The sequence below is a fragment of the Rhinolophus ferrumequinum genome, chromosome 16 (genome assembly GCF_004115265.2).
Source record: "Rhinolophus ferrumequinum isolate MPI-CBG mRhiFer1 chromosome 16, mRhiFer1_v1.p, whole genome shotgun sequence".
Classification (NCBI taxonomy): domain Eukaryota; kingdom Metazoa; phylum Chordata; class Mammalia; order Chiroptera; family Rhinolophidae; genus Rhinolophus; species Rhinolophus ferrumequinum.
The window spans coordinates 24773955-24786832 of NC_046299.1; the positions used below are offsets into that span (position 1 = coordinate 24773955).

Below are 12878 nucleotides of genomic sequence, written 5' to 3' on the forward strand. Positions count from 1 at the left end.
AAATTTCCTTAATGGATAAAGCATTTGTACAAAGCATAAGAAAAAGATTAATGAACAATACAAAACCAGGCAACATAATAAGGAAATCATAAAGATGGACAGACAGTTCACAAAAGATACTGACTCCTAACCATTTGAAAAGATATTCAGCCTCGAGTTAGTATTGGCAGTCCAGTCAAGATAGCACAATAGGTAAACACTGTGCTTACTTCCTTTCATGACCACATCAAAATTACAACTAAACTACAAAATAGCCATCATTGAGAATCTCCTGAAATCTTGCTGAACCAAAGCCCTACAACTAAGGACACACAAAAGAAGCTGGTAGGAGCGCAAGACTGGTAGGAGGGGCAGCGCCAAGGAACAGGTTGGTACCACACCCGCATGTGAATGTTAAAAATCAGGAGGGATATCTTGGCTATGGTGATCCCCTCCAGAGAAGTGAGGGGTCTCAGCCCCTCTCCAGCCCAGGGTTCCAGGGCCAGGGAGAGAAGTCCCCATAATTTCTGGTTGTGAAAACCAGCGGAGATTGTGCTAAGTGAGACAGAGGGCAGCTAGAGTCCTAGGTGCTCCTCTTAAAGGGACTGAGCCAGACTTATTCACTGACAGAATCACTGGCTCCAGTGCTGGGGCATATGGAGAGGTGATAGAGACATATAGGGGGAAACTGAATTGTCTGGCTTTAGAACGAGGGCTAGAGGGGCAGCTTTCTCCCAGATGGAGCAGCTGCCAGAAGCCACTATTTCTTTGTTGAGCCTGCCCCCTTCCCAGTGTGCAGACATAGGCAGCCACCATATCTGAGTTTCCATCAAGCTGGCTGACACCATTTGTTTGCCACACCCTAATGATTCTGAGACCCTGCCCCACCCAACTTTCGGGCACACCCAAGCCACTTCCAGTGGCTTTTTTGTACAAACCACCTGCCTTGGCTCATGCTGCAGACTTTCCTAGAATCTCCCAAAGGTTTGCAGAACTCAGAGATGCAGCATCTGGCTTGGGTGTGTTCTGTACCTCTGGCTGAGAAGCCCTTAGCCCTGCACTAGAAGCTGCTGGCCTTGGTTTGCAGCTTGGCCTCTCGAGGCACTTCCAAGCATGGCACAGGCAGTGACCATCTGCAGATTGCTTTGTGTGTGGCTCCTGCTGTGTGGCCCTGGGTGGGGCATAGGCTACAGCTGAACTTGACCTGCCACAGGTCCTCTCACAGGTGGCCCTGGGGCTGGCGCGCCCATGGCTAGCTTCAAAATGAATTGGAGCATCACCCAGACATCTCCCAACTTGACAAATGCAAGGGGCAGATTGGGCAGGCACTAGAGCCGTGCTGAGGCAGATCCTGCTCTGTAGGGTCAGCCCCTGCATCACAACTCCTTCACTATAGTCACGGCCAGTCCTCACAACCAATGAGCCCAAAGGTCAATCCCTCCCACTGATGTGCATACAGCAACTGAAACTCAACTACAAGAGGAGGACACACACAACCCACACACGGAACACACCTGGAGTGTGTGGTTCAGGTAACAAGGAAGACTGCACCACTGAGCCCCACAGCACACCTACTACATAAGGCCACTTTACAGAGACCAGGAGATACAGCAGCCCTACCCAATACATAGAAACAAACACAGGGAGGCAGCCAAAATGGGAAAACAAAGAAACATGTCCTAAATAAAAGAAAAGAACAAAGCTCCAGAAAAAAAAAATCTAAACAGAATGGAGACAAACAATTTACCAAATACAGAGTTCCAAACACTGGTTATAAGGATGCTCAATGATTTCCAAAAGAATTCTAACAAAGGGATAGGAAACATTAAAAAATGGAGGTAGAAAACATAAAGAACAAATCAGAAATAAAGAATGCAAAAATGAAAATGAAGAATGCATTACAGGGAATCAACAGTAGATTAGATGAAACAGAGGAACAAATCAGCGATGTAGAAGATAAGGTAGCAGAAAACACCCAATCAGAACAGCAAAATGAAAAAAGAATCAAAAAAATGAGGAGAGTTTAAGGGGCCTCTGGAACATCAAGCATACCAACATTTGCATTATAGGGATACCAGAAGGAAAAAAGAGAAAGCAAGGAATTGAAAGCCTATTTGAAGAAACCTATTTGACAGGCAACTTTCCTAACCTGGCAAAGGAGATAGATATACAAGCCTAGGAAGTGCAGAGAGTTCCAAACAAGATGAACCCAAAGAGGCCCACATCAAGACATATCATAATTAAAATGTCAAATGTTAAAGACAAAGAGAGACTCTTAAAAGCAGCAAGAGAAAAGCAGTTAGTTATCTACAAGGGAGCTCCCATAAGACTTTATAAGCTGATTTCTCAACAGAAACTTTTCAGGCCAGAAGAGATTGGCAGTAAATACTCAAAGTGATGAAAAGAAGGACCTACACCCAAGATTACTCTACCCAGTAAAGCTATCATTTAGAATTGAAGAACAGATAAAGATCTTCCCAGACAAGAAAAAGCTAAAGGAGTTCATCACCACCAAACCGGTATTACAAGGAATCTCAGAGGGACTTCTTTAAGATGACAAAAAAAAAAAAAAAAAAAAAAAAGATAAAACATATGAATAATAAGATGGCAATAACTACATAGCTTTCAACAATTACTTTCAATGTAAATGGATTAAATGCTCCAGTCAAAAGATAGAGTGGCTAAATGGATAAGAAAACAGGACCCTTATATATGCTGCCTACGAGACTTCAGATAAAAAACCACACAGACTGAAAGGATGGATATTTTATGAAATATTTTATGAAAATGGAAACAGACAAACACAAAAAGCTGAAGTAGCAATACTTATACCAGACAAAACCAAGTTTAAACCAAAGACTATAGCAAGAAATAAAGAAGGACCTAGCAATTCCACTTCTGAGTGCTTATCTGAAGAAATCCAAACGCTACTTTCAGGGGATGTGCTCATCCGTATGTTCATTGCAGTATTACTTACAATAGCCAAGATATGAAGGAAACCTTGGTGTCCCTGAATGGATGAATGGATAAGGAAGAGCTGGTACCTATATACAATGGAATGTTACTCAGCCATCAAAAAGAATTAAATCTTGCCATCTGCGACAACATGGATGGACTGGATGGACCTAGTGGGTATTGTGCTGAGTGTAGTAAGTTAGGCAGTGAAAGACAAATGTCATATGATTTCACTTATAAGTGGAATTTAAAAAAACAAAATAAATAAAAGAAACAGAAACAAACTCATAGATACAGAGAACATTTTGATGATTGTCAGATGGGAGGAGGTCAGGGTGAGTGAAAAAGGGGAAGGGATTAAGAAGTACAAATTGATTGTTACACAATAGTCATGGGGATGTAGGGGTATAGAAGGGTATTGCATAAGGAATATAGTCAATAATATTGTAGTAACTATGTATGGTTTCAGATGAGTACTAGATCTACCAGGGCGATAGATGGGAGGGGGGTTGGGGCAGGGTGAAAAAAGTGAAAGGATTAAGAAATGCAAATTGGTAGTTATAAAATAGTTATGGGGATATAAAGTAAAACGTAGGGAATATAATCAATAATATGGTAATAACTCTGTGTAGTGCCAAGTGGGTACCTTTGGATAACTATGATGTACACCTGAAACTAATATAATATTGTATATTAGCTACATTTTAGTAAAAATCTTTTAAATAATTAAGAAAAGATATTCAGCCTCACCAATAATAGGAGAAATGAAAATCAAGACTATAATGAAGCACTGTGTCCACCCATTGGATTGGCAAAGATTCAAAAATCTGATAACTCTGGGAGACATCCAAGATGGCAGAGTACATAAACACCATGCCTGCTTCCTTCCATGAATACATTAAAATTACAACTAAATTATAGAAAATCAACCTAGAGAACCATCTGAAGTGTGCTTAACAGAAGTTTTACAACTAAGGATATAAAGAAGAAGTCACGTTGAGACTGGTAGGAGGGGCAGAGATGCGAACCAGGCTGTTCCCAAACCTCTATGTGGTTGTTGAAAATAGGGAGGGATACCTCTGCCATGGAGGTTTTCCCCGAGGAGCGAAGCACCCCAACCCCACTTCAAGCTCCCCAGCCCGGAGTACTGGTACTGGGAAGAGGAGCACTCACAACATCTGGCTATGAAAAACAGTGGAGTTTCCAACCATCCGGGTGGAATGGAAGGCAGTGGGAAACCCAGGCATCCTCTTAAAGGGCTCATAGACAGACTGACTCACTCGCAGGCACTTACCTTGGGCTCCAGCAAAGGGACAGGAAACGTATCAGAGGCATACAGGGAGCAGATTAAGATGTGTGGCTTCAAGGCCAGAGCCAGAGGTCAGTCACCATTTTCCCTGTGTGGGGTTCTTCTCCCATGCAGCCGGGCAGGCTGCTGCCATCTTTAATGTGTTGAGCCCACCCCCTATGCTAACAGCCAAATCTGAATCTGATTGGTCTGGTGAGCTCTGGCCTGCTGACTCACTGGGACTCCCCCAACACTGGAGGTACTTTCTCAGCAAGCAACCAGTCCCCTTCCCTCTGCCCCCGCATTGCACTCTTTCTTGGAAAACTATCGGAGTCCACAGGCCCCAGGTGGGTGATGACTGGCTTCAGTGTGCTCTGAGACTTTTCCTGAGTAGCTCCAAGCTCAACACTGGCACCAAACCAGAACCTATATTAACCTGGTGAACACAACTCTTCCCATTCTAGCGATTCCCTGAAACCCTGCCTCACCCAACTTGCATACTGTTGGAGGCTTTATCAGTTCCTGAACTTTAACGGAGCCAGTAGGTGGCAGCAGGCCTCAGGGTGTCCTGGATTTTTGCTACCCCAAACCTGGTACTGGTGGAAATTGTCCTCTGTTTACAGCATGACTTCTCCCACGTGCCTCCAGGTTTAGCACAGCTAGCAAGAAACTGCAGATCAGTTTGTAGCCCTACCAAGTAGTCCCCAGCTGGTCATAGGCAATGGGTGACCTAGGCCTGCTCCAGAGCCCCTCCCAAGAGGCCCCAGAACCAACCTGGAGGTTGGCTTCAGACCACAGCAGAGCATCACCCAATTAGCCCCACAAGCAGCATACACAAAGGGTGGTCTCAACATGCACCAGAGCCTGTGGTGGGGGAGGGGAATCCCACTCACTGGGGTAAGCCACCCACATAATAGCCTGTAAGCTGTGGACATGGCCAAACCCCCAGCCAATTAGCCAGAGGGTCATTCCCACCAACTGATGTGCCAAAAGCAATCAAGACTCAACCATAACAGGAAGGCACAAACAACTCACACAAGGGACACTCCTGGAGCACCTGGAGCAGGTCACCAGGGAGACTGTGCCAGGGCCCCACCGGGCACCAACTACATAAGGCCAAGACTGGAGACATAGCAGATCTACCTAATACATAGAAACAAACACAGGGAGGCAGCCAGAATGAGAAAACAAAGAAATACGTCCCAAATAAAAAAAAGAGAAGAAAACTCCAGGAAAAGAACTAAATGAAATGGAGGCAAGCAACCTACTGGATAGAGAGTTCAAAACAATGGTTATAAGGATGCTCAAAGAACTCAGTGAGAACTTCAACAAAGAGATAGCAAGCATAAAAAAGGACATAGAAACCATAAAAACAAACACACAAACAAACAAAAAAAAACCACCAGTCAGAAGTGAAGAATACAATTGAAATGAAGAATGCACTAGAAGGAATCACCAGCAGACTAGGTGAAGCAGAGGATTGAATCAGAAATTTGGAAGTCAAGATAGAAAACACCCGATCGAAAAAGGAAAAAAAAAAAAAAAAAAAGAGGAGAGTTTAAGAGACCTTTGGGACAACATGAAGCATAACAACATTCTCATTGTAGGGGTAATAGAAGGAGAAGAGAGAAAACAAGGGATTTAGAATGTATTTGAAGAAATAATGACTGAAAACTTTCCTAATTTGGTGAAGAAAATAGACATACAAGCCCAGAAAGCAAAGAGAGTCCCAAACAAGATTAACCCAAACAGGCCCACACCAAGACACATTATAATTAATATGGCAAAGGTTAAAGACAAAGAGAGAATCCTAAAAGCAACAAGAGAAAGGCAACTAGTAACTTATAAGGAAACCCCCATAAGATTGTCAGCTGATTTCACAGCAGAAACTTTGCAGGCCAGAAGGGATTGGCAAGAAATATTCAAAGTGATAAAAAGCAAGAATCTACAACCAAGACTACTCTACCCAGCAAGGCTATCATTTAAATCAAAGGCCAGATAAAGAGCTTCCCAGACAAAAGAAAAAACTAAAGGAGTCCCACCACCAAACCAGTATTACAAGGAATGTTAGAGGGATTTCTTTAAGACAGGGAAGGAAAAAAAAAAAAAAGATCAAAATTATGAATAATAAAATGGCAATAACTACATATCTATCAACAATTAATTTCAATGTAATGGATTAAATGCTCCAATCAAAAGACATAGGAGGGCTGAATGGATAAGAAAATAAAACCCTTACATTTGCTGCCTATAAGACAATCACTTCAGATTGAAAGACAGACACACAGATGTAAAGAGATGGAAAAAGATATTTAATGAAAATGGAAAATAACTACGGAGTATCCATATTTATACCAGACAAAATAGACTTTAAAACAAAGGCTATAGCAAGAAACATGAAGAAGAAACCCAAAATGCTACTTCAAGGGGATGTATCATCCATATGTTTATTGCCTTGTTTACAATGGCCAAGATGTGGAGGCAGCTTGGGTGTCCGTTGATGAAAGAATGGATAAAAAAAAGAGGAGATGGAAGGGAATGGGTTCTTCTCATCTGTGGCAGCATGGTTGGACCTGGAGGGTACTGTGCTGGGTGGAATATGTCAGACAGAGAAAGACATATGCAATGAGATTTCGCTTATATGTGGAATCTAAAGAACAAGTAAACAAACAAATCAGAAACAACAAAGAAATCTGATAACTCTGTATTGGTGAGAGTGTAAATTGGTACAATCTCTTTAGAGGGCAATTGGCAAGGTCTATCACAATTTAAAACAAACCATAACCTTTGATTTGATGATTCCACAGAAACACGCATGTAGGAAAATGATCTGCAAAGGTTTTTGTTGCAGCATTTTTGGTCATGGGAAGCAACCTATGCATCCATCAAAGGGAACTGGATAAATCATTGTGTTCCATCCGTACAGCAGAATATTAGGCAGCCATAGAAAAGAATGAGGAGACTACCTGTAGTGATAAGGAACGTTCTCCAAGATATAATGTTAAGAAAACTGCAGAACAATGTGTAAAGTATGCTACTATTTGTATGTGTGTGTCCTTAAGGAGGGTAGGTAATATATTGTGTATATGCTTCTCATTCATGTTTGTAAATGAGTGAAAATGTCTGGAAAGATACACAAGAAACTAGTAACAGTGGTTCCTATAGGAAGGGAGACTTCCCTTTCTTACAGACTTACTTTTATATCTTTAAAAATGTGTAATATGTTAACTTCCAGTTATAAAATATATAAGTCACGGGGATGTAATGTACAACATAGAGAAAATAGTTAACATCGTAATAATAACTTTATATGGTGACAGATGGTCCTTAGACTTATTGTGATGATCACATCATAAGGTATATATATGTTGAATCAATATGTTGTACACATGAAACGAACATAATATTGTATGTCAACTATAATAAAATATAAATTTGAAAAAGAATACATACATACATACATACGTACATATGTACGTTTTAAAATTTTGAGACAGGGCTGACTTCATGGACGTATTTACCTATGCACTTGCAAATGGTCCTGTACTTGTTTAACACTCTGATGTCGCCATGTGGAAATCCTTAACAATTTTTGAATAAGAGGCTCCTCACTTTCATCTTGCACTGGGCGGTGCAAATTATGTAGCCAACCCTGGAGAGACCCCTGATTTACAAGGGCTACCTGAGGCTGAGTCCTGATTTAAAAGGAGATACTTGTGGAATTTAAAGACATTTTCATTTTCTCGTGACCACTAACAACCACCATTAAACAATAAATATCCAGATCAATCTTTGCAAATGCAGTGCACACAACAAGAACCATCAGTATTTGCCTGCTCACTAAAAGCCCCACATTTACCAGCAGGAATACCTATCCTCAAATGATGAGGCTTACGCTGCCCAAATTGGAAAAGCCATTTACAACTTTAAAAAAAACTACCTGACATTTCAGCTTTCTGTGAAAGGAAGCTCTGCACAATAAAAATCTCATGTGGTTTCTGCCTGTAAGGAGACCAAACAAAATGATGGTTCTGTTAAAATACATGTGCACGAGATATTTTGCTTTTAGGAATTTTGTTATGATAACTTCTGAAAGCAAATAGACACAGTAGCACAGCTCCTACCTGATCAGGGCTGCAATGGTCTGCCTATCTCAAGTCCAAAGAGTCCTTATGATTTTGGCACTTTCAGCAAAAAATGCGTATCTGCAAGTGAATAGATTATAAACGTATTTTATTATAGTACTAGAATAAGTGCCAGAAACACTACAGCAAAGTGAACTAAAGACTAAAGTGAACTCAAAGGTTAAGGATGGAGAAAGATGCACCTTATACATGCATTTGTTGTGCATGTAGTTTCTCAGATGTTAAATTCAGGGTAAAATGATACTTTACAAAACCATGCCGTAGATTAAATGAGATGATGGATGTGAACACGCTTTGTAAATTGCTGACCTCTATCACCCACAGTGTTACGTAAAGATAGTGTTTCGAGTGGGTATTTGTGTTTCTACTGCCGACACTGTCTTGAATGGGAGATGGCCACGTGGAATGCCTACAACTCTAAGTAAAAAATTGTTTTTCCCCCCTAAGTACAAGAGTAACACAGGGCCTCACAATGCAACATAAACAAACAACCCAGAAGTAAATAGGGTAAAAAGTGAAAGTTCCCCTTTACCTTCTGCCACAACTACTCCTCTGTTAGCACAGTATGAATTCTTCCAGGAGATTTTTTTTAATGCCTCTGAATAATTTTAAATAAAATCACTAGGATTCTGAGATTCATCACAACCCCCTCCCCCACCTTAGGGAACATCATTGCTTCTCATGGGATAAGCTCCTCACCACTCAACCCTTTGCAGAAGCACAGATGCCTCTAACTCCTAACGCTGCTTCATTACTTCTGTTGCCCAATGCAACTGCTTCCTGGCTGTTGAGAATATTCACATGCAGTCATTTAAAAAGTAGTCCCTGCCATTAGGTGTTAGAATAAGCTTTAAAAGGACTTCGCACATAACACTTCAGTTTTTACAAAGACCCTATTAAGTAGTAGGATTAGTAGTCCCATTTTAGAGATGAAGAATCTGAGGCACAGAGAAGCCTGGTGCTTGTCACACACTGGTAAGTGGCAGTATGTACTTTAAAGCCCTAGTGGTGGATGACCTTCATGCAGGACTTTTGGAAAGCAGAGACACAGCCACCATTACAGAGTGCCAATGTTTCTCCAAGGCCACCTGCATCAAAACCCCCAGGGGCTTAAAAAAGGCAGATTCCTGGGTTTCAGTCCACACCTGTGGAATCACTAGTGTATGACCCCGGAATCTGCACTTGAAAAAATTATTTTAAATTTTTTTTTATTGTACTGAAATAAACATCAGAAAATTTTACCATTTTAATCATTTCCAAGTGTACAGTTCAGTGATGTTAAGTACATTCACATTGTTGTACTTAACCATCACCACCACCCATCTCCAAAACATTTTCATCACCCCAAACTGAAACTCTGCACCCATTAAACAACAGCTCCCCGTTCTGCTTTCTGCCTCTTACGTATTTGACTATTCTAGGTGCCTCATGTAAGTGGAAGCATACAATATTTGTCCTTTTGTGACTGGCTTATTTTACTCAGCATAATGTTCTCAAGGGTCAACCACATTGTAGCATGTGTCAGAATTCCCTTCCTTTTTAAGGCTGAATAATATTCCATTGTATGTACAGACCACATTTTGTTTATCCACTCATCCATCAATGGACACTTGGGTTGTCTCCACCTTTGGGCTACTGTGAATAATGCTGCTATGAACACAGGTGTGAAAATCTCTGTTCAAGTCCTTGCTTTCAATCCTTTTGGGTATATACCTAGAAGTGGTATTGCTGGGTCAACTGGTAATTCTATGTTTAATTTTTTGAGGAAGCACCATACCGTTTTCCTCAGCAGCTGTACCATTTTACATTCCCAACAGCAGTAAATAAGGGTTTCAATTTGTCCACATCCTCTCCAACAATGAGTTCCTGTTGTCTTTTTTTAAATTTTATTTTTATAATAGCTGTCCTAATGGGTGTGAAAAGGTAGAATCTGCATTTTTAACATGATCCTCTACATGATTCTTATTCACACCAAAGTCTGAGAAGTGCTCGGGTCTTTCTAAATCTTAGCAACAGGAAAAGAAGGGGCAGTAGCCTTCTGAGAAGCAAAGCAGGGATTTGGCTAGACTGTCATCACCAACAGTAGATGGATAGGGGAAGTTTGACCACCCCCCAAATGAAACATTTTTTAGAGGAATGGTCTTAAACCACCTAGTAAGAAGTTGGTAGGTTGAAGAGAAACAGGGAGACTGTTTCTGACCTTGGTAGCCACCCTGAGCTGGGTCAAAAGCAAAGAAAAAAGTCCTTCAAACCAAAGAGTGTCCACAGGAGCCTTGAACAGTACTTTGAAGTAACAAATAACATTTAGCTGCACAGTCCTCAAGAGAAGAAAACATTTTCTTTCTGGTAATGTCTGGCTGAGGAAGCACAGTAAGACCCTGCCACGACAGAAGAGGGGAGCTAATGACAGTTATGACTGAGAGGAGGCAGGAAAGGAGGCCAGGGAGAGGAGACCAATAGAGGGGTGGAACGGTGAGCCTCTGACCTCGGGTTTCCCTCCACCTGAAAGCTTCCTGAATACCTAGGTTCTTACTCATAGTTTTGGCATGGGAAAATGCACTACTGGTAAGAAAGTGGGAGAGATAGGATCCAGGATTTCAAGTGATGAAATTGTGCCCCCTAGTGGCCATTCTTTAGTTGTGGTGTTCTGGGACAACCTTAATTCATCACAGTTGCCTGGGTTAGGGAGAATTTTTTTTTTTTAATTAAATTTTATTGGGGTGACAATTGTTAATAAAGCAACATAGGTTTCAGGTGTACAATTCTATAATACATTATCTATGTATCACATTGTGTGTTCACCACCCAGAGTCAGTTCTCTTTCCATCCCTTTTATCCTCATCTACCACGCCTTCCCGCCTCACTCTCTGGTAACCACTAAACTATTGTCTGTGTCTATGAGTTTTGTTTCTTCATTTGTTTGTCTTGTTCTTTTGCTGTTTTCAGTTTTATATACCACATATCAGTGAAATCATATGGTTCATGACTTTTTCTGTCTGACTTATTTTGCTTAGCATAGTAATCTCAAGATCCATCCTTGTTGTCGCAAATGGCACTATTTCATCTTTTCTTACAGCAGAATAGTATTTCATTGTGTACATATACCACATCTTCTTTATCCAAGCATCTATCGAAGGACACTTTAGTTTTTTTCCATGTCTTGGGCACCGTAAATAAAGCTGCAATGAACATCAGAGCACATCCCCCTCAACCCTATTTCCTGTGTAATCCGGATGCTGGCACTACTTTCGGTAATGAAGGGTGACATCGGCTGCATTTCTTGAGTACTTCCATATAGTACCACAGTCCTCTGCACCACACAGAAAGGTTTTATTATTGTTGTTGTTATTACTATTCTTATGTAATGGGTGACGGAACAGAGCATCAGAGAGATTAAGTGACTTTTCTAAGGCCACAGGCTCCACTCTTGAACAACAGGTCCTCTTAACATGTAAGCACATAAACCATAATGGAAAAGAAACAGTAAGATCACTGGAAGGAAAATCTATGCCTTTTTACTTAAGTTCTCTGCTGTGGCAAGGGGAAAGCAGAGACATACACTTGAAAATAACTTTATGTAATTTTCGTACCATACAAATTATAAAATTATTTGTAGAAAAATTAGAAGACACAAATAGGCCAAAAAGGGGGGGGACAAAATTATTCATAATCCCACCACACAGACCTATTCACTATGTGCACTTTGTTGAATATTACCCAAGAGTTTTTACTATGTATATATCATAGTATGTAGTATTGTTTTCTTAAGAAAGAAATAATAGTCTTTTTGTTGTTGTTCATCGGGGCCTTGTATTTGTATGTATGTATTACATCCCTTGAAAAATAATCCCAGGAATTTTCCCCCCTGTGTGTTTTTATTTTGCTTCCTCCTGGTCCATGATGACACCTGAGGTCATTAGTACAATAAAACCAAACTGATGGGATGGTAGCAGATTGTTCTGTCATTTTCTAGATCACTATCTTGCACACCAAACTGGGGCTGATCACTCCACACGTGTTTAACCTGTGAACTTCACAACAATTTCCCCAGCTCTGTGATCATGAATGGCTCCACACTGGCCAATGGAAGCATGCTTCACCATCAGTTAGGGACCAGATGATGACTTTGGAGCAGACCTAGTAAGAACCGGTGGAGATGCTCCCGAGAGCTGTGGCCAGGATGTTCATGTGCACCATTAAGGCACCACGGAAAGTGCTGGAAAGAGCATGATCGTCTTTTATAACCTACTTCTCTCGTACTATATCACAACATTCTAAAAGCTGACTTTAACATTTTTCAGTGGCTTTATTCCTAACAGTCAAATACTGCAATGACGTCAAATAGCCAAATAGCCATCAACCAGTTAAATGAATACACAATTTGTGATACATATAATTTACCACTTTAATCATTTTAAGTGTACAATTCAGTGGCAATGAGTACATTTATATGGTACAATCACCACCACTATCAATTTCTAGAACTTTTTCATAATCTCAACTGTAACTCT

The 12878-nt window shown here is 40.8% G+C and overlaps 1 long non-coding RNA gene across 2 annotated transcripts in view; it reads right to left on the minus strand.

Annotated features, from left to right (window-relative positions):
* LOC117035890 (uncharacterized) overlaps positions 1-12878 on the minus strand; it is a 61798-nt gene that overhangs the window by 36118 nt on the left and 12802 nt on the right. Inside the window, exon 2 of one of the 2 annotated variants that reach the window (XR_004425281.1) lies at positions 8347-8427. The exons of the other annotated variant lie outside the window; for it this stretch is intronic. This is a non-coding gene — a long non-coding RNA (uncharacterized LOC117035890). The remainder of the gene's footprint in view (positions 1-8346; positions 8428-12878) is intronic. 2 annotated transcript variants of the gene reach the window in all.